Consider the following 21,305-nt stretch of genomic DNA (forward strand, 5'->3'; position numbering starts at 1 on the left):
TAAGTGATCCATAGCGCAGATGGGAGATGAGCATTTTACCCTAAGTTTCCTATACTGTGTCGGCTGTTGGAATGATTGATTAGTCTTCGTGAAGTTGTCATGCAATAGACTTTCTAGTCAAGACTAGCCTTGCTTGTAAGGTAAACCATAGCAATGGCAATAATTGTGGAGCACCTTACCTCCTTTCATGGCCATATTGATTTAAGACATTCATGACCTTAGAGACACCAAGTACAAATTAGCCAATCTTTTCTAAGATGCATTAATTTTGCAAATTTGGTAGTTTTGCCACTGACTTCAAAGGAGACAGTATTTCCCCTTAATTTTTTTGTTGTTGTTTTCAGGGACCGTCCAATTACAGCATGGAATCTGTAGTGTGGTGGGAAAGGTTAAAGGAAGATTTCTTTAAAAAATACTTGTGTATGTTTGCAAAAAAGGCTCTTTAATTTCTTAAGTAATTGTCTTAACTCTTTAAAAGATCCCAGTGACCTAAGAGATGATGCAAAAAAAAGCACAGTCTTAGCTACTGCCTTGTGACCCAGTCCAAGATTGTTGCATACCTAAAACGCTTGCATCAGAATTTGTGGGGACTGATAAATGTACAACCACACCTTGCTGGGGTCATTTGACCCCAGTACTCTTTCCTGCCATGGCAGGGGGTCAGATTCAATGATCTGCTCAGGTCCCTTCCGACCCTAGAAACTATGAAACTATATTTGCAGACCTCACTACCTTGTACTGCCTCCTCTGATGCTATCATAAATTCAGGACCATTATTGCCTCTTGAGGATTTTCAGTATTTTCTCTTTGTATATCAGTTATCCCTTGATACAAGGATGATGTCTGCTGGGTTGGGGGAACGGGGGCAGTTACTGGTGAGTTTTAAGGTGGCTGAGGAGTTCAATCCATGCTCTGCAAGGTTTTCCACAGATATGGTCTAGTGGAGCCTTGGCGGGGGGGGGGGGGGGACACAACTGTTGGCCAGGATGTTATGCACTTTCCTTCCTCCTCTGTCATTTCTCAGCTTCTCGAGCAAGACAGTTCTCTTCAAAGTGGGCTGTAGCTTGGTGTACGGTGCAGTGCCATTGAAACCCGTTACCAGCCAGCACTTCCCAATTTGTAGGATCAATGCACCCATCTTAAGGTATGCTTTCAGTGTGTCCTTGTAGCACTTCCTCTGTCCTCCCTGGGTCCTCTTACCATGGCTAAGTTGAGGGACAAGGACTTTCTTCCAGAGATGAGCATCGGCCATCCGCAAGCAGCGGCCAACCCAGCACAGTTGATGTTTCATGATCTTTGCCTCGGTGTTGGTTATGTTAGTTGCAGAGAGGGTAAAATCACTTTTCCACATGCTGAAGCACACAGGCAGGGGCATGCCCAGGGACAAATAGTAGCGGCACAAATATGTGCCGCTGCTATTTGTCCCATGGGAAATGTGTGCCCCTGCGTGTGAGCTCTCCAGGATACTCTCGAAACATCTACTTATGTAGCCATAATGGCAAACATCATGGTAGTAACCTCGGACTCTACAAAGAGAAATGGCAAATGTCACTTACAAAGCATGGATGCATGAATGAATGTGTATTCACAACATTGCAGCTGCATACAAGGGGGACAGAGAACAAAACTCAGGCCTGTGTGCTGTTGCCATATGAAAACACACAAAATTATTTCTGAAGGACACTCAGGTATTATTTCAGCCCAAATGTCACAATGAATAGGGCAAACTAGGAGTTATAACAGAGTATATTAATAGACATTTTTCAGAACTTATGTCAGTTTACATGTTAATGTTACATGGAACATTAAAAACCTAGGTGCAACAAAATTGATCTCACGTCTGGAATAAAAAAAGAAACTGTCCAGTCTAGTAGAGCTGTCCAATTTGAATAACATGAGGAAGTAAACAAAGCAAAATAGGTAAAAAAATTGATGCCAAGTGAATCCTTAGCACTGAGATAGGCAGATAGTTTTGCATGGTAATTTCATCTGTGAACCCTTGGGTGAGAAACTTAGGTTAGATCAGTCCTTTCTCACAAACAGATTAGATTAAGTGCCATGCCAGGTCAGACCAACGAACCATCTAGCTCAGTATCTTGGCTTATAGTGTTTCTTAGTGGGCATTGGCTCATGGTCCCTTAAACAACATAACCTGTTTCTGACCACGGCAGAAGTGGAACTATAGAGGGGGAGCACTGAACCAGATATATCTAAGCAAATACCCTAAACTAGTGGGTTTTTATCTTTTTCATTTATGGACCCATAATAAATCTAGAATTGTGGTGTGGACCCCTTTGGAAATTTCAAATGGAGGTGCAAACCACTGAATTGTAAGTGTGGGCTTTCACATACGTTTGATTGATCATAGTCATCTTTTGTGGACCCCGTAGGCATAGTCTGAGGACCCCTAGGGGTCTGTGGACCACAGGTTGAAAACCACTGCCTTAACCAATAAGCTGTAAAGTCAATCTCTGGCCTCTCTCTCTCTCTCAACAAGAATATCCTGCATTGGCTTAGGATAATGGCAGAAAAATTACTCCAAATTTTCCTTGTAGACTCTGCCCAGTCCACTTATTTAAGAACTGCAGGTGAAAACCTTAGGTCACCAGAGCCTGGGTTTCTCATTCGATAGCATGATTTTCTGATATTCTAGCAGTGGAAACATTTAATCTGCTATGCATAGCCTTATACACAGGCTAATAAAGGAGGATAGATGAGGTGCCAAGTTATAAATCAATTGAAGAATTGAAGTGATCTTTCTCACAACAATATTAGATTCTTGTTAGCAGTGACCACTTGGAATTAAGACATATCACTAGAATACTATTGTTTTGAGCATTTTTTTTCTGTTTTTGGAATTCTTCAAGCCAAAATTTAACATTAGGAATGTTAGCTGGTCTGTGGTTTATCATCATTGCCATGTGGGAAGGTTTTCAACTTCTGTGTTAAGTGCCAGTCAAACATATCTAAATGTATATGTGAGAAATTCTGGCCCAGCTGGGGAGGGGAAGGGATCATTTGTCTAGGAAAATCTTAATTCCATTTGGCAGACTTAAAGTGTAGAAAACAAAAACATGCCAGAAAGCTGAGTCCTAAAACACTTTAAATAACCAGCCACTTTAAATTACATCTATGTATCTGTGTCGTCTTGCAATATCTTAATTTTACATTTACATGTAAATTTACGATCCAAGAGAGTCATTGTTGTAAAGATTGATAGACAACTCGAGGGCAAACTGCACAGTCTAGCTACAAGTTATTTATTTATTATTTCAGTGTAGGTTGTGTGGGACACAATGTGGGCACTATTTATTAATCTTGATATGCAAAGACTTCAGTATTCCCCTGGTGGCTTATTCAATATGACTTTTGTTAATGGTTTTTAATATACATATACTTAGAGCAAAGTTTAAGTGTCTGCATGTTTATTTAAAATCTAATATGTGCACGCACGCACGTGTGTGTGTGTGTGTGTGTGTGTGTGTGATTTTTCATACCTAAAATATATTAGAAATCAGCACAATTCTGGTGCAGTAGAAAAAAACTAGTAATTTTGGGAGCAATCCAAGACTTTCAAATTTAGTTGCTTTATTCATCTAATCCTATGGGCCAAAATTACCCTCAGTGTAGCTCTATTAACTGTAAAAGAACTACACCACCGATTAATGTAGCCCTTATGTGTGATGTCAACATGCAAAAATAGCTGGACTTGCACCTGCTTGTCTGATTAGGCTATAGAAAGAAGGCTGGCAATCAACAAAAATGCAGTATATTCATCTTGGGGAAGATCTAATCCAAAAGATTTTACACAGCTGTATTCAAAATGTATGAAGGCTTACCCTCATCCCACATTTCTCACCTGTGGATATTATCTATCTAATTAAATTTTGGTGTGTTTTTTTTTAGCCCACGTGTCCATACTTTTCTAAAATGTTTATTTGCTGTCTCTGATTTTTATTCCCCAAACTTCAGACTTGTTAAGTAAGTAAAAGTAATGGACATGGATCTAAAATGGAATAAGTAATTGCTTGATAGCTTCTTGCTAACTCTTTAAAGTGCTGTGCAGCTGCTGATGTATGTTTGTGCTGGCATTACAGAGTGGAGCCCTGGGAATAAGGAATCTGATTTCAGAGAAACAAGAGCTAGCTTCAAAGAAGAGAGCAACTCTCCCCAGCTGATAGAACTTTTACTGAAAGAAAACAACAATGAAGTAAGAAACACACAAGTAATATCTCCTGTTACTCCTCTGCAATCCTTTTCAAAACTTTCTTCTCATTTATCTGATTATATACTTCCGTCTCTAAATTCTCCCTTGTGATGGTTTTACCTTTTCTGTTAGTTTAGGTGTTTGATTGTAGATTTCAGTGTGAGACCACATTACTTCAAAGCACATTATATTAGTTATTAAAGGGGGGAAAAAAACCTTCTGTAATTGCAATATATCCTTGGAGGTCTCTTCAGAGTGGGAAACCAATTTGAGGTCTATTAGATGTATGTTTTTTTAATATAGATTAAAAGGGTATAATACACTAATAACGAGCTAGTCCAGAGTTTTCATTCGTTGATGCTATGGTGTTTAAATATCACAGCTAATCTAGGTTAGATCATATTATTCCTGGAGTGAGATGGCTGGAATAAACAAATCACCCACCCAAACATGTGTTCTACATTTTAAGAAATAGCTGGTAAGTACAGGGTATACTTACAGAGGCTCTGCTGATAGCCTATTATGTTTCTTTTTTGTGAGTTAAAAAATTGAATTTGTTTAAACAAAGAGAAAAAGTGTTCATTAGAGGTCTGATCTAGCTGCCATTGAATTTAGTGGCTATTTTGCGATTTACTTAAATGAGAGCAGGTCCACGACCTACATGTCGTAGCCTAGCTCTTCATCTGGTGTAAGTCTGTGTAACTCAGTTGAAGTTAATGGAGCTAAAACAATTTAGTTATGCCAATTTTCGCCTGCTGAAAAACTGACCTCTTATATTTATTTAAAGGATTCACAACATGCTAATGATGTATGATAATATCTTCACCTTCTCCCATAAAAGATTTGCTTCCTTTTCACTTTTTTGAGTATAATTTTATGGCAGTAATTTCTTCTTTTATTTATTTTTTTTCTGAGAAGGTTCCATAAAAGTTGCTCTTTGCGGAAGGGGAGAACAGCATCAGTTTGTTTAGTTATTCTGAATGTATGATGAATGAAATGTCAGAAATAATTCCACAAAATGGTGATGCATAATCCCACAGGACAAAAGCCTGCATTAGAAATCCCACTGCAGGTTTAATTTGCCAAAATGAATCCCTGTTGCAACATCAGTTATTACTTTTGTAAAACAGTAATAAGGTAGCATTGACAAATTATAAACCAAGAGTAAAGAAAATGAGTCTGGAATTATTTGACATTACTCATCACTAAACCTAGTTGATATATTCCTACTAGTAAAAAGACTTCTAACTGAGACAAACTCATTGCAATCCTGGTTACCCAAGGTATTAAACATCCCTGAATTCCCTTTGCTGCCGTGGGAGTTAAGGAAACCCAGGACATCATAGGAAGTGCACTCACGTAATGGTTACATGATTTTTGCTGGGGATTTGTAACTCATTGAGCAACCTTTAAACTAAAGAGCATAATCCATTTTTTTTTTAGTTACACCCTCATAGTTATAATAGAAGTTACACATCACAGTCATGTTACTCTGCTTGGTCTTCTTACACGGACTATGGCACTTTCATAATAACAGTGGGGAGACCTTTAGGTTGCTAGCAAAGCACAAAGACTATTCGATTCTCAAGGAAGAGCTGAAGGCAAGTCATGCCATCTCCAAAGTCCAAGGAAGACCTGCTGTGTCCACAATATGCAGAGGCATAGAGAACAGCATAGTGTTGATCTGAGAAGGGTCAAGATGGCATAAAGTGAAAACTGGGTGCTTTGAGATAGAAAGACACCCGGTGGACAAGAGGATGAATCAAGGAATAGCCTGTGGTGCTTGCATGAAAGGGAAGGAAAGTTACACTGTTATATTCCAAGAAAGAGGACTTTTGATTTACCAAGTGAAACTACTCAGTGAAGACAGAAGAGATAGGAAGATCCATTTTGGGTGCACATTTCAGGGGCCTGGAAGAGAAAACGGAAAGCAAAGGGTACAAAGTAATATGCTAGTGATTGGATTTTCAGTACAGGAAACTGTCAAGTTTAGGGTTCCCCTCCCCAGGCCCATGAGAGGGTTTTAAACAATTTTACTTCTCAGGACAATGAAGGCACAGGATCCATCTAGAAGGGAAACTAGGTAACATGAAGAAGTTCCCCTTGCTCTAGAAAAATACTGCTGTGGATATAAGTGGAAGACTAACACCAAATACAGGAGCAATTGGCAGTAAAATGTGGTCATATTCAGGGGAAGTATAGAGACTTCAGTTCTTAGGAAGCAGTAGAAACTTTTCTGGAGGGAGGAGTCAGTAAGAGATCATCACAGGAGAAGAGGCTATTTAAGTTCAAATGTAAAATCTATTTTATCTCTGATACTCCTCATGCCAGGAACTAACTACTACATTTGTGTGAGCTGCTCCTTGACTTACTTTCTGGAGATCAGAAACCTGACCATTAAATAACTGAAAATCAGTTTCTTCCAATGTATTTGTTGATTCCTGAGTTCAGATTCTCTGTTTCCCTTGCAAGAACTCTGCCCCGTAACATCTTCCTACACTCTTTTTGCTCTGGGATCTTGATTTTGTTCTCCAGTTTAAAACATGGAGAGAAAAGGTGGACTGACAATGAAAACAAAAAGAATTTACTTTGTTAGGATAAGGTAGTTACCGAGGGTGTATGAGGGGCAGATGTGCCAGTCTTTCTGACTGTGTATCAGAAGGTGGCATTTCACACAGGGTGGGAGGGTTTTAGTTCTGCGCATTATACTATTTTCTGAAAGAAGTGGAATAAGAAACCATTTATTTTTGAGTATGGCATGCTCCAGACCATATTGGCTATTCTACATTTTGTCCAAAGGTTCCCAAATGTTTGATAAATTTAAATTAAAATACATACCATATACATGTCCTCTTTGGCTACATATTATTAGGAACACTGTTGGTCAAAACTTTCCATGCTAACCATCATTTTCCAAAATGCCCTCTACTTTTGTGTGCATAGTTTAGTACCCATAATAAATGGAGGGAAAGGAAAGATGTCATCAATCTACCTTACATGCTCCCCCAGACAGGTTGTTAGATACCCACGTGCTGTCCTCTAGCCTAGCACTTAATTGTTCATTCAAAAGAAATGTGTATGTCAGTATGGAGACTCTTACTCCAGATGAGTGCACATATAGGGGTAGAAGTCACACACCAACTTGTGTATTTACATCTTACATAAGTAATTCTAAAATTCTGGTCTACTGATGCTCCTTTTCCCTGTTTAGAGCCAATACATTCCTGTATAAATCAGGTGAAATCTGTATACAGTTTTGTAACTATGAGTATTCTATGTAAGCAATTCAGCAATTGCTCGCGTTGAATAATAGTAATAGAGAAGTATAAACTATATTGTTACCTCTTTTCTAGCTTGTCACAGGGTTGTATTATAAGTCATGGATAGGAAGAGAGATGCTACACATGATTTCAGATAGGAGGGACACTAGGCCATGAAACTCTCCGTTAAGATGCAGTCTAATCTTTAAAAGTCTTCAAGAACCAGCATCCTGTGTAATGTGATTGGGGATATTTCATTACCCATATGCATGTCTAATCCTATTTGAATCCTATTAATCTCTTGGCTTAAGTTATATCTAATGGCAATAAACTCAACAGGTTAACTATGGAATGTGTAAAAAAATAAGACTTTCCTTTTATCAGTCTCTTTCCCATTTCATTTCATTAACTCTCTTGTTTTTGTGTGAGTAAATAGGTCTTACTTTCTGGATATAATTTATAATCTTGTCTGTTTCTACAAGTGGGTGCTCCCCTCCCCCCCCAACCCCTTTATTATGGAACAGCCTAATAGCTAGAGTATCCTCCCAGGAAGTGGGAGACCTAGATTCAGTTCCCATCTGCCTGAAGAGTCAACCCTAGATCTCACACCTCCCAGGAAAGTGCCTTAATCACCAGACTATCAGCTGTCCCATACAGGTGGCACTTTTCTTCCCTACCAGTGAATCTGTGTCACCCAGGTCTCTCATTTCCTGCCTGAGCGCTCTGTTCCATTGACCTAACTTATAAAAAAAGGACTCCAACATTCCTGATGTCCTTATTTTAAAAGAACAAAATGAGTCGTGTTCAGTTACAGGTGTCTGCCCCAGGAGAACGTTCCGAGCTGTCAGTGGAGCCAGTTCCAAAACAATATCATAAAGTCTAAGATTTAAGACTCACCCCTGTTTTCAGTGGGTCTAGCTCTAGGGAGCTGCATGCTGGCTTCAAGCAGTTTCCTGTTGAGTGAGCCAACTATTTGGCATCCATCCTGAGGCATCTAACGAGGCGCATGCATTGTGTAGTAGAGCCGCCATTCACACAAGGTTCTGAATTCTACTCTAGGACAGGGAAATACAAGTTGGATGGAGCAATGCCTAACTTCTAGCTGCTTAAGACATTTATTAAATGTAATTCTTAGTCTTTGCACATGTTAGAATTAAGGTTATGCCTTACCCCTGCACCAGAGCACACTTACCTTGTACAAGTAGAAATAACTGCCTAGATTACAAGGCAGTGGAAAAACAGGTTCTAAATCCTAATCTTAGGCCCTGGCAGATAAATAAAAGCCAGACTTTCCCTTTTTATTGAAAATTTTTATCTAACTTTGTGTTTTGTCAGTATGTTTTTTTTCTTTTTAAACTGAGGTGCCAAACATTTTTCTGTTTACTGTAGGCCCTCTCTTATCAGCACTTCACTATTTCACCTAGGTTGGCAAGGTTATTTGGTACACGTAATATCTCACTCATATAAGATCTCACCACAGCAGTCTCCGTGGTTCTGTACATCTCATAATGTGTACACAAAACAAGTAAAGGTAGACTCTGCTCACTCAGCAGCAAAATTCACATTAGCAAGATCTTAATCAAATTACACAGTCTCTTTTACAAATGACAGGAGTTTAGAATATTTCATACTAAATCAAAACACTGGTATATCAAGTATGATAATAACACAGCTGAAGCAGCAGCTAATCCCTGTTGCTACAGGTGATAATGTAAACCCTCTCCCAGAATGTACCTCTTCTTGGTCTAGCTCTATAGAGACCTACCATGTATTTAGACTGGTGTAGTCTTGCTAATTTCTCTTTCAAGTATTGATTTTGTTTTAGGGAGAAGGGAGTAGGGAAAAGACTAGTAGTGTTTCCAACTATGTCAGGAAAAATAAGAATAAAACAAGATTAACATTAACTAAAAAAAGCAGCTGGACATTTCATTAAAGAAATCATGTTGTGATACACAATGTGTTTACCTTAGTGCCTGTTATTAGTATTGCAGATCTGTGGAGATGAGCAACAGAGGAGGCTGCAGATTGCTTCCGTTTAAATGAATGTTTCTCTTGGGTTCCATGGAGTAGTCAGTGAATCGAATGGTCTCTGGACATCACTGCTTGAATATCGAAATAAAAGTTTGTTGTTCCACGATTAAAATACTTTTTTATTGGCTTAATTTTCCCATGGTACATATCTGAACCAAGGCTGCCTCACTTGTTTTTTTTCTGTGACGTCTTCCCAATGGAAATTGAACGCCTTTCATAGAAAGAACTTGAAACAAGGTATGTGAGAAGAAAAAGTAGGTAGTGACAACAAAGTACTACATTGTTTGTAGCATAAATGTGTAATACTCACAGCAGTTGTATCTTCAAAGTCAGTTACCATTATGAAATAACTATATATCCACTCTTATTTGAGAGAGAAGGAAGAATTTCTGTTCCCTTTTTATTTAGGTATAGATTCTAAGGCTCTCTCCTTATTAGAGTAAATCTCCTTCAAGGGGACATTTAGATGTCTAGTATTAAAAATGCTTCTGGTAGTTGGCAAACGAGCTACACTAACGCCATCAAAATTGCTAACACTAGTGGTGCTGATTCAGCATTAGCAAAGTTGGAAACATCTGAGAAATTTCCCATAGAAAAGATGAGGCCCTAAGAAATTACACAATTCTACAGGTAGATTCTGTAACAGAACCAGACATGGAAGTTACAAGTTTTTTAATCTTATTCTTGCGCTCAGACTACCGTGCTTTCCGAAGTATTTTAAAAAATGTCACTGAACAATTCCAGTTTTACAAGCTTTCTAATGGTCTTATGTCTATGAATTACAGAATTACTATTCTGACTATTACTTGCAGAGTTTATAAGCACCTATCTTTATTTTTCTCATAATTAGCCACAATCTCAACTATCCAGGAGAACTGAATCTACTATAAAGTGCTTCCTAATGGGACACATGTGCCAGTGATGATGAAAACTATTCAATGGCAGCATACTTAATAAAAAAAATCTCTGTTTTTTTATAAAGAAGTTCTTGATTGTAAATTAATCCTTTGAGTATCCCTGGTGTAAAATAGAGAACCAGCAAAGCAAATAAGGCTTCCAGAGCTGATAGTCTTGCCATGAGGGGCAAAAGCTGGGGCTGTAGCTGGAACAAACTACTGAGTAATGCAACAGGGCGAAAAATAGACTTGTAATCAGAGCAATATATCTAGGCCAACAAACAAATCAAATGAGGGACACTCAGACTTATTACAAGGCTTAAGTTCTTCCTGCACTTTATTTTATAATATATGTAAGATACCACTCAGTGCAAATAAGCCATATAATGGTAGGTGGGTACATTAATTACGATATCTAACTAGACGTTTAAAATGAAAGATACTTCCTCCGGTGGTTTAGGTAGAACAGAGATACATAACCTGCTAAAATATCTGCAGTAGCCCCAAGTTAACAGCCCATATTCTTTTAATCCTTTTAGTTATATTAATATTCTATTTTTGGAATACAGTTTGCCAATGTAATTTGCAATTATTACTTTGCATAATAAATTCATAATTTTAAGCCTCTGACTCTAAAAAGCAAATATCCCCTCAGTGCATTATCCATGGGAAACAAATTTGTGTGTGCGTTTCACCCAAATATATACAATTTAGAGGGATGGAGGGGCGGGGGTTGAGTTGAGCAGGGGAGAGATTTTCATAAAACAGCAAAAGAATCAGGACAATTTTTGTAATAAAATCCTGTCTAAGCCAAGCTCTCCAAGTAACAAATCCCCTGGCAGGAGGCCTGTCAGTGGATTGTTTCCAAGACTTCAGTCTGAACAGCAGCCAGAGGCTCTGCAGATGAACAGGCCCAATATGGCTTATCACCTTTCACCTCTGACTTCTCACCCTGTTGCCTCGTGCTTTGTGAACTTGGGATCTTGTGCAAGAATGCTTAGCCATCCTGTTTACAAACAGCCTATTTATTCCTCAGGAATGGTTTGGAAGGACATATCCAGGTCACCTAACCCTATGTTGTCACAGAAACCATGAGCTTCTAACTCTTCCTGTAGCTAAGCCAAACAGCAAAAACATTGGACTGGTTAAAACTGGTGTTGGATGGTTAAATTGTTATTCTTCACTGACTTCGTCTTTGCACTGTAAACCCTGTCTGCAGCTTAACATGTAAAGTCATACTAAAGACATAACTGTTAAGAGACTTGCAGCCATCAGCTTTGCAAGAAAGAAAAGATGAATGTAGATTTTTTGTTTACTCAGCTTCACAAGTTATTTTCAGTAGTTCTGCTTTCCTTTATTCTTCCTGAGGTTTAAAATGGTGCCAGCAGCTTCATGCATGTTCTTTCCCTTATTAGTTCAGTTCCCAGGCCAACGTTTTTTGCCTCTTTTATAGTTTTCATTTAGGCTAACAACTTGTTGGGTTGCTCATTTGAGTGAATAGTCACAAGTGTTTGCTGAGATACTAGCCAGGAGGCAATTGCTTGATCTGGTGATGGTGTTCTTGTTATTTCAGCAATAGAATATAATAGTAATTAGAAACAGTAAGTCAGAGCTACTGCTTTTTCAGTCAACATGTTAACAGTAAATAATACAATGTCTTCTTATTGACATTGTCTACAAATTACATGCAGCACTGATTTACGTTATGCCATTTTTGTGTCAGTGGTGTGGTACAAAGTGAAAATCAGTGAAGAATCTGACTCTACAGTATTTAAAGTTCTATAAACATTAAAAAATTATTGTTGAAATCCTTCCCACTTCTGATCCAAAGGCTGGATTTACTAAGTATTCAAATTTAGGCTTGTAAACTGATTGCTTAAAATTATTCATACATATCCTTCTTCCACCCCAGAACTCCAAATGGCAGATAGGTAAATGACTATAAAATAGTAAGATCCGAAGTTCTGCATAGTGTTCAGGTGTCTCTGGGCAGATCTGAAAATTGCATTTGAATACAATGTCCAATAAATGCATAAGGAACACTTTGTATTAGTCCTCCAGGGACTATGGCATACATCTTGCTAAACTGGCCGCTTTTCCTTAAAAAACTCTGTACAGTCTGAGACTGCCACATATGATATCCAAAAAGCTGCTGTCTCTGCAACTTCTTCTGCTATTGTCAATGCATGCCCTGAGATCTAAGCCAAGGGCATAGTCTGGATCATTACATGTCAAAATGAAAATAATCAATTTTGATCCATCTTTAGAAAATGGGGTAATAGCGGAAGAAGGTCAGTAAACATTACCCATTTCTCTGTGGCACTGGATTCTTGAGAAAAACTTCAAAAGACGATGGGATTGTGATGCAGTCCTGTGCTGCATGATGCCCCTTAAATGCTGGGGAAAGGCTATAAAGAAATTCATACATAGCAGAAATTATTCCTACAGAGTTTCTGTGTGTTGACCAAAACAGAAATTAGAGCAGTACGGCCAATAAGGCTGGTGTTTAAGAGGTCAACTTACATTAGCATGTAGGTGTGCACTCGGGCATGCATTTTTGTGTTCATCCGTTGGGTCTGTTCTTTCAAAAATGTCAGTTTATAGAATTTAGCTGGAGCTGTGGAAGAGATTCAGAGGAGAGTCAATAGGGAATGTAGCTGTCATTTCCCATTCTTCCCACCCCACTAAGAAGTAAGCTAGTCAATCTTATGCTTCCTCCATGCTTGAAACCATTTAATTTGGACCTATCCCTGAACCATCGCAAAAGGAATAGCTGAAAAAAGAAAAATCCCCCCTCCTTATTATCCTACCGTTTTTCAGGATTTCCCTCCTTCTCCAGCAACTGTTCTGGATGGTGAGCAGTGAGAGAGCCAGTCAAAACTTCTCCCACCCATCATCATTTTCCCCACTCACTTGCTCAAGTGAACAGACCTGCTCTACTTTCTGTAGCTAGAATTATAAACTTAACATATGTTTGACAAAGCAAGAGGAAAAAAAATTTAATTCTATGCCTGAATAGGGGTTACCTAAAATCAGTCCCTCAAGGCTTACCTCTGCAACCTTATTTAAAAACTTGTGCTCATTCAAGCTGCTCTTGAGAGCTTGTAGTACTGATTGGCCTTTAGACTGGCATGTGTGACTTACACCAACACGTTACCCATGAATTCGGCCCACTGCATAAGAAATCCTGAGGGACTATGATTTAAATTTTTACTCCAGGCCCTAAGGGACTACCAGCCAGAGAAGAGGAGCATAGAAAGAAAAGTAGCTAACAGAAGGGTATGGGAATGTGGAGACTGCGCCCTGTTTAACACTTTCTTTTGTCTGCTCAGTGTTAGCTAAGCCAAACTCAGTTCACTTGCACATCAGTAAGCACATTTTTAAAAAGGCTGACTTTAAATTTGACCTTGTGAATTTCCATGTAATATTGGAGGAAATGCTTTAATATAACTTGCTCCTGAGTAAACATTATCTTGGTAATACGGTCCATCCTTCCTCTGTTTCAGGTCCGGAGGAGGAAAAAATATCACCAGATCAAAAAGGAGTCTGAGAACAGAAACAGAATGTAATACATACTGAAAGATAAGGTATAGATTTTGCAGGAAGGCTACAGGAAATCTACAAGAGACTAATTTTCAAATAGAGGAATATTCATAAAGATTAATAGAGTAACTATGCTGACAGACAGACATGCAAATATACCCAGGTATTACATTCTGATAGGCTGCTTTTTTTTCCTGCAATTTAACTTGTGTCTTTTATTTACTGTTAGAAACTTCAAGACAAGTCTTTTCAATCTGTAGGATATTCAGAATAGCAGGAGCCAAGAAAACCCTCTCTCATCCTTCTCATCTCCCTCTCCTCATTGGACTCAAACTACCCCTTTTTCTCTACACTCTACTCCTCTATTCTCCCAAACAAGATCTTTTCCCTTTCCCCAGCTGTCCTAGGATTGCCCAGCTATCCAAAAAATATCTGATACCCTGTGTGTTAAGATTGAGACTTTCTGCAGAAATCACACTTTAATGGATGTTTGGTAAGATGCACAGGCTCAAAATCTGCAAAAATAATATGTGCTAAAATTTGCGGAAGGAATAAAATTAATGCATATGCCATGGCACTACCCTGTACTCTTTCCCATCTGGGAGGAAATAAATAGGCATTTCAGCTTAATGATATGCATGGTTCTCCTATTAGATCCCAGAATCTCTTAATGTAGATATACAGCATTTTCTGGATATCAACAAAGGGCTTGAAATATTATTTATACTCAAGCCTAGAATGATTGCCAGGAGAATAATTGTTTAAAAGCTGAAAATAGGGAAACAAAATTAACATCGCTGAATGGTATTCAGGCCTCAGTGATTTGGCAAACTTAGCAAAGATCACATCAGTTAAATGACAGATATGAACGCTTCAAAAAAATATGGTGGTGTTTCTTGAAAATTTCTGACTGAGCAAGGTTAATATAGTTAACACTCTGCTTTGCATATACTTGGTGTGAATTCCATGTGTGCTGTATATTTTTGCATCACTTATATTTAAGCTATTTGGATTTCTATTGATACTGTATAAGAATTGCTTCCAGGTTATTTGTTTCATCTTTATAACAATAATTAAAGCTAGTAAATTTAGAGAAAAGAGATCTAAGTAAATGAAACTCCAATGTACTAAATATCTAATGTGTAAGATCAATATGTAATATGTAGAGTTATTACACTATTTCAAGCTCTTTGATCCAATGAAAATGCATTTTTATATTCTTCGGTTTGAATCCCAAGGGTCGCCATTTCCCAGGGCGGGTAACTATCTGTGTCTGCACCCTATCAGTGTCTGCACCCACTCCAAATGAGCAAGTCCCCACCCCACCCTATGAACCCCCATCCTCCTTGCCCCTCCCCTCCACCCTAACTTACTTCCTCAGCTCCTGGCACTATTAATGGTATTAAAACAGGCATTGGGAGTGGCTTGTGAGATGGGGGGTGGCAAGCTTTTGGGGGGCCAGCGGGAGGGTTGTCCATCTGGGAGTGGGGTGAGGGGACAGGGGAACTAAAAATAGCCGAGATAGGGGGCAGGTAGGAAAAGTGCAGCCCTGGGGTCGGAGCCAGCTGATGGGCTATTCCTGCCCCAGGGTTACACTGGGAACTGTACAAAAATTCAGTTAGATTGGTTTCACTGGTCTCAATCTAAGTTAGCCTACCTCAGAGGTACAGTTAACTTAAATCAGGTCAGCCATTTTTAAACTGAACTAAACTTGCCGAACTTGTGTACAGTTCAGACTTAGATCCCTACTTAGGTCACTCTAAGTGTAAGGTCTGCAGCTGGGTGAACTAAGTTAGATAAGATGGCCATTTTTAATGTGATCTAACCTTCCCAAATATCTGCACCTAACCTATATTATCAGGCATGTCAGTTGCTTTAGTTTGCAAACCAAATGTGTGCAGCAACATGTAACATCCTTTCTTCTAACATTCTTATATTTTATTCTCTGTTCCTTCGGCTATATGTGTCTACCTATTACGTATGGGTACCTGGCACCCCTTATGCCCTCTACCTGTTGTGGACATGCTGAGTTCACCAAAGGATCTAGGCCTTTTGTCCCTTGTTGTCTTCTTTCTTTGCAGTCTCAGTCTTTCAAGTGCCCATCTGTCTTTGGGCCCAAATTACAGCAGCCTAAAGGATGTTATAATGACAACAAACCATAATGATTCCAGGGATTCCCCTGATTTAGGCTATCTCTCAACTACTGATGCAACAGCACTGAATTGGGACTAAGGATCTGGTAAGTCGCTAAAAACTGTATATGCAACACATTATAGAACACAGAATGTAACCGTGCATGTCTACTCAAGACATTTACTGCAGAGCTGCTAATTAGCTCCACAGTAAAGTCTCCAGATCTACATGTGCAGCCCTATTAAGCCATAGTAAACTAATTCACTTTGTCATAGGTTAATACTTGTAAATACAGAAAGTTCTTTACTGCACAGTAACGCATGTGTAGACACTGATGAGGCTGACTGGGGCACAAGGGTGCTTTAGTGCGGGGGCTGCCTGCCAGCTAACCTCACACTGAAGCACCCTCATGCTGCAGCCAGCCCCTCAACAGCACATTGAGCTGAGTTGGAGCAGCCCCAGGCTGGCAGGTTGACCTCCTGAGCCCCCTGCCAGCTGGAGCTGGTCCAACCTAGCTCAACATGCTGTGGTCCCGGGCACATGTGTAAACAGCACTTGGGAGCAATAAACTCTGGTGCAACAATCACCGTAGTTTATTGTTTCACATTAATTTCACATGTTATTGAATCTTCTGTGATATGACCTACTTCTACCATTTTTTCATTTTAAATATATGCAGTTAACTATGGATATATTGTGAGGTTAAAAATTTAGGGCAAAATTTTCCTACCATATCTGCAAGTGTAAATCTATTTCATATTCTGTGTTCATTCCCTGTGCAGAATCTCCAGCAATGGGTCTGTGAATACTCTGTGAAATGATTGTAGTGAGAACTGGAAAGGAGAATTCTGACTCTGATACATGTTCCACATCGGGTACATGGTACCAGTTTTATTACTGGACCATTTCAAATCCACAGTAACTAAACAGAAGGCATGGTAGTTACTCCAAACTTAATGCTTATGCAACTTGAGAACTAAATTTGGCTCCTACTGGACTCTGCTGTATATCTGAGGACTCTCCAGCTATTTAAGTGAGCAAGTGACTGTCATTTTGCTTAAAAATAAATTCTGCTATTTGGTTTATACTGTCAAAGGAATTCCCATATGATCAGCTTAGTTAAAAAAGGGAGAATGAGAAACAATGAAGATGGTAAGAAAATTGGAGATCTTTTCCCTAGGATGAATTTCTTTGCTTGTACTTTTACAGTATACAAATTAAGAGGTTAAACGTGGCAATATAAATTAAACCAATCAAAACCCCATATGCTTCACTGGTGCATACCACAAAGCAAAGAAGTTTCTAAAAGCTTATTATAATAACCTATTAGAAAAAGTAACAGGAAACTATTTGTACACCTTACAAATGCTTAAGAGTTATATTCTTGTTTTCAGTACCATTCTGCTAGAAACAGTAAAAGGCAATATGTAATATGCATGTTACCAAGACAGGGGAATTGCCAAAGCAAAGAATCAGCCACCAGAAGACTTGCACTGAATGAACCCCCAAAGAAAAATGCAGGAACAGTAAGAGAAATAGCCTAGCAAATTTTCTGCCACCCTAAAGACACCGTAACCTGTAATGCACATCCAACCAACACAGTGGAATGTAGAAAGACATCCATACATTGGTGTACACCAGGCATATATATGGCCAGCATAGCAATCTACAACTACTAAGGAGTAACTCACTGTGAAAATCCACAGAGTGCAGTGGGTTAAATGTCTCTGTATAGGTTCTGCTGTGCGCACTCAACAGTGGATTCAATATGGTTGGCCACGGTTCTGCTGCATTTTGAGATGTTTTTCCATATTCCTTCATGTGCCATGCCTTCTACTAGCGATGTCCATCACTTAGGTAGACATGCAACATACTATTTTTCCTTCCTTTGATTAATAACACTATGTCTACCCCCATTTCCACACTGATTTTCCTGAGGGACCAGTGGATGGCCAAGGTAAGTGAATTTTCTATTTGAAACATTAGCTCAACTTTTGACCTGCCTCCTCTTCTATTCTGATCAATCTCTTAATCCACTTGATTTTAAAACTATGAGAGCTTTGATTTTACCCCATTGGTTGCCCCTTAAATCTCATTTCTAATCCCCTAACTCCCTTAACAATTTTAACTCCTCTGCATTAATTATAAACATCTTTTTGGGATTATACTCTTAATCACAATTTTAAAATGAATAGAGCATTTGATAATCTGTATTCATGATGTAATCAGAAATAAAAAGAATCCCATAAAAGCTGTTTAATGACAATTTAAACTACTCAGCATTTAATTAAGGTTGTTAGAGGATTAGAAACCAGATAGAAGGATGGGAAGGGGCAAATCAGAACTCTTAAAGCATCATTTTTAAAACAAATTACCCCCTTAAGGTTTTCTGTACAATAAACTGATTAAACAAATATTTTTTTCCAAATATCCTGGTTTAATAGTGTATCTTTGTATGTTCATGTTCTTTATAAAAACCTTGAAATTGTTCTAGAAGTGGTCTGGGCCCACTGAGTCCCTGTCTGTACCTTACTCAGAACCAAAATAAGCACTTGAATTCTGGCTTAGGCTGTATAATTGGCAATTTTTTCTCTCCTGTGTGAAAATTAGGAGCTGTATTGGGACTTCCGAATACAACCTAGTGTGTGGTTCAGTAGTGAGATTTACTATTCTAGCAAGCACAGCTGCAGATCTTCAGGTCTGAGAAAGATTGTAAACAGTAAGCTAAATTCTGGTCCACTATTAGGCCTACAAGTGGATGTAGGTGCCTAAGTGTGATTTTATTTTGCCCTTCTCTAGTCCCAAAGTCAGTCTGAAGGCTCAGTGGATGGCATGTTACACAAGTAGATGAACTGGTGGATTTTCAGGAATGTGAACAGGATGGAATCACAAATTGGTGCCTAAATCCACAGGCACGGCCAATAAATGGAGAAGAATGTGTGCCTAGTGCCCAATCTGTCTAACATCATTGGTGCCAGAGCCACATCCCTTTAGCCACTTCCTCATATAGCAGCTAGCTTTGCTGGTTGGTGCAGAAGCCTGTCCTTTCCCATATAGGGAGCATTAGGAAAAGGCAGGGAAAAGCAGAGTGCAAGGTTATTAATTGTGGCCTGGCACATGGGACCAAGGCAAGGATGCTTATTGCACTGTCCACCACTTTGCAGACCCAAGCAGGGTCCAATATCAATCTATTTTTTGCTCTTCTGTAATAAACTGCATCCCACACATTTGACGGAGATCTGATTGTGCTTTTGTTCTACCTATAACTCCCATCCCAATCTTCCAGTTGTTCCACTTGCATAATTTTAACACTGGAGTTTTTTTCAGGCAAAGAGACTCACAGGTCAAGGTATACAGGTTTGTAGCCATATTGGTCTACTGGCAAAAGGAATCACAACTCATGGCAGAGGTGGTATCTCTTATTAAACCAACTAGATATTTGCAACAACAAAAAAATGTTTATTTGCAGTCTTTCAGGCACACTTACCCTTCTTCAGGCATTGGAGAAAGCAAATATTGTAACATTTATCCTGGGTGGAAACAAAAATTCATCTGAAATTGTTTGTGAAAACATGAATTTTCATTTCCACCTAGGAGAAATTTTACAATCTTTGCTTTCTCCTATGCCTGAAGAAGGGTGAGTGCACCCAAAAGCTTGCAAATAAAGAGATTTTGTTTGCAAATATCTAGTTGGTCTAATAAAAAAATATCACCTCTTCCACACATTTTGATTCCTTCCACGGGTCAAGCACACTTTAGCAGGGATTCATTTTTACTTGTATTCAAAGAAAATGTAAACAGCTTTAAAACTATTCAGTGTTTCCAGGCATAGATTTGAGACAGTCAGATGTGACTACGAAAGGGAAAAATATGGCCCCATATTTAGATGGTAGAGACTTGTTTTTCTCAAAGGAAAAGATTGTATGCTAGATTGAAGTGTAGAATTTCTATTGAGGTCAGTGGGCATTGACTGCAGGTATAAGACTCTTAAAATAATTTCAGCAAAGTCAAATACTTAAAAGCTATGTCATCACAGCAGATTGCACTCTGAGAATAGCAGGAAGGAGTTACATTGCACACTGTTAAAATGTTAGCAACCACATTTCATTTTTGAAAAGGCAATTTATTTGTCCTGAAATAAAGAGTTGATTATATCTCTTATTACTGTTACAAGAACTTGATATATCACAAAGTAGAAGAGTTACAACATGTACCAACTCTCAACCAGGAAAAATGAACCTGATTCATAATTCACTTTGAGAATGTCTAGTTAGTCAATCAAGTGATTTGTAATCATAAAGGCTGCCAGGAATTGAATGAATAATGGACCATTCTAAAATCCTTGGATTTTCCAGTATTCTTATTTCATTATGTGACTTTTATTGCTATTTCTGATAGTTGTCTCTCTTTCCACAGAACAAATTAAACTATGCATATTTACTAGGAGGAATATATTTGACTTTTAAATGTCTGTAACGATTATACAAATAGAGTGACCATTGTACATAACAACTAAATGCTAGATTATATCCATGGAAGCCATACCATTTAGGATGTAGAGCATCAATAGAAACAATCTATCTCTCTCTCTTTTTTTGTTCTGTTTTTCCTCTTGAAAGATTTTTTAAGGTAATCAATCCTGGTATAGATCATATTGTTACAGTACATTTTCTTGAGTTGTTTTATAACTGTAGAAATGCCATAATTCATATAGCACAGCATCTGTGTAACATCTTCACCCTATTTCCCTTGCTAAAAATCATCTTATACTATAATCTGAGAGGCAAATAGCATGTGACCTCAAACTATGGATTTTTAACAGTAATCCGATTACAAATATAAACAAGGAAATATAAATAACCCTAAACCTTACATTGTTTATGCAGGGGGTAAAGTTTGGTGCCCATATATTGTTTAAATATAAAAATTTAGAATTTTAAGTTTGTTTTTTCTTCATGGATTTTTACTATAGGAATGTGAATGTTAAATAGACAGTTGATATTACACAGGAAAACATAGTATGAGCTGAGAAATGTCACCCTTCTATTTGGTGTCCAGTTGTGTTTTTGTTTATAGTTAAATTCTAATTTTAATCATAATATTTTACATATTCTGATGTTTGATCTAAGCAAAACCATTTTCTAAAAGTAACTAGATCTTTCACGCTGTGATATCTGTGTCATTATTGGCGTGTTGCCCAATGTAAAATGTATGGAATGTATCTATTAAATATTT

The 21,305-nt window shown here is 38.3% G+C and overlaps 1 long non-coding RNA gene across 16 annotated transcripts in view; it reads right to left on the reverse strand.

Annotated features, from left to right (window-relative positions):
• Window positions 1-13,011, reverse strand: part of LOC109308107 — a 60,436-nt gene extending 47,425 nt beyond the window's left edge. For 13 of the 16 annotated variants that reach the window (XR_002100486.1, XR_002100483.1, XR_002100478.1 and 10 more), the window contains exons 1-3: window positions 12,918-13,011; window positions 12,701-12,802; window positions 9,433-9,566 (exon numbers count right to left, since the gene is read on the reverse strand). This is a non-coding gene — a long non-coding RNA (uncharacterized LOC109308107). Of the gene's footprint in view, window positions 1-8,364; window positions 8,518-9,432; window positions 9,570-12,700; window positions 12,803-12,917 lie in introns of all 16 variants that reach the window. The other 3 variants (XR_002100485.1, XR_002100477.1, XR_002100488.1) reach the window with 3 other exon arrangements.
• Between the last annotated feature and the right edge of the window lie 8,294 nt (window positions 13,012-21,305).

Source organism: Crocodylus porosus, unplaced genomic scaffold (assembly GCF_001723895.1).
Source record: "Crocodylus porosus isolate Cpor-Errol unplaced genomic scaffold, CroPor_comp1, whole genome shotgun sequence".
NCBI classification, from domain to species: domain Eukaryota; kingdom Metazoa; phylum Chordata; order Crocodylia; family Crocodylidae; genus Crocodylus; species Crocodylus porosus.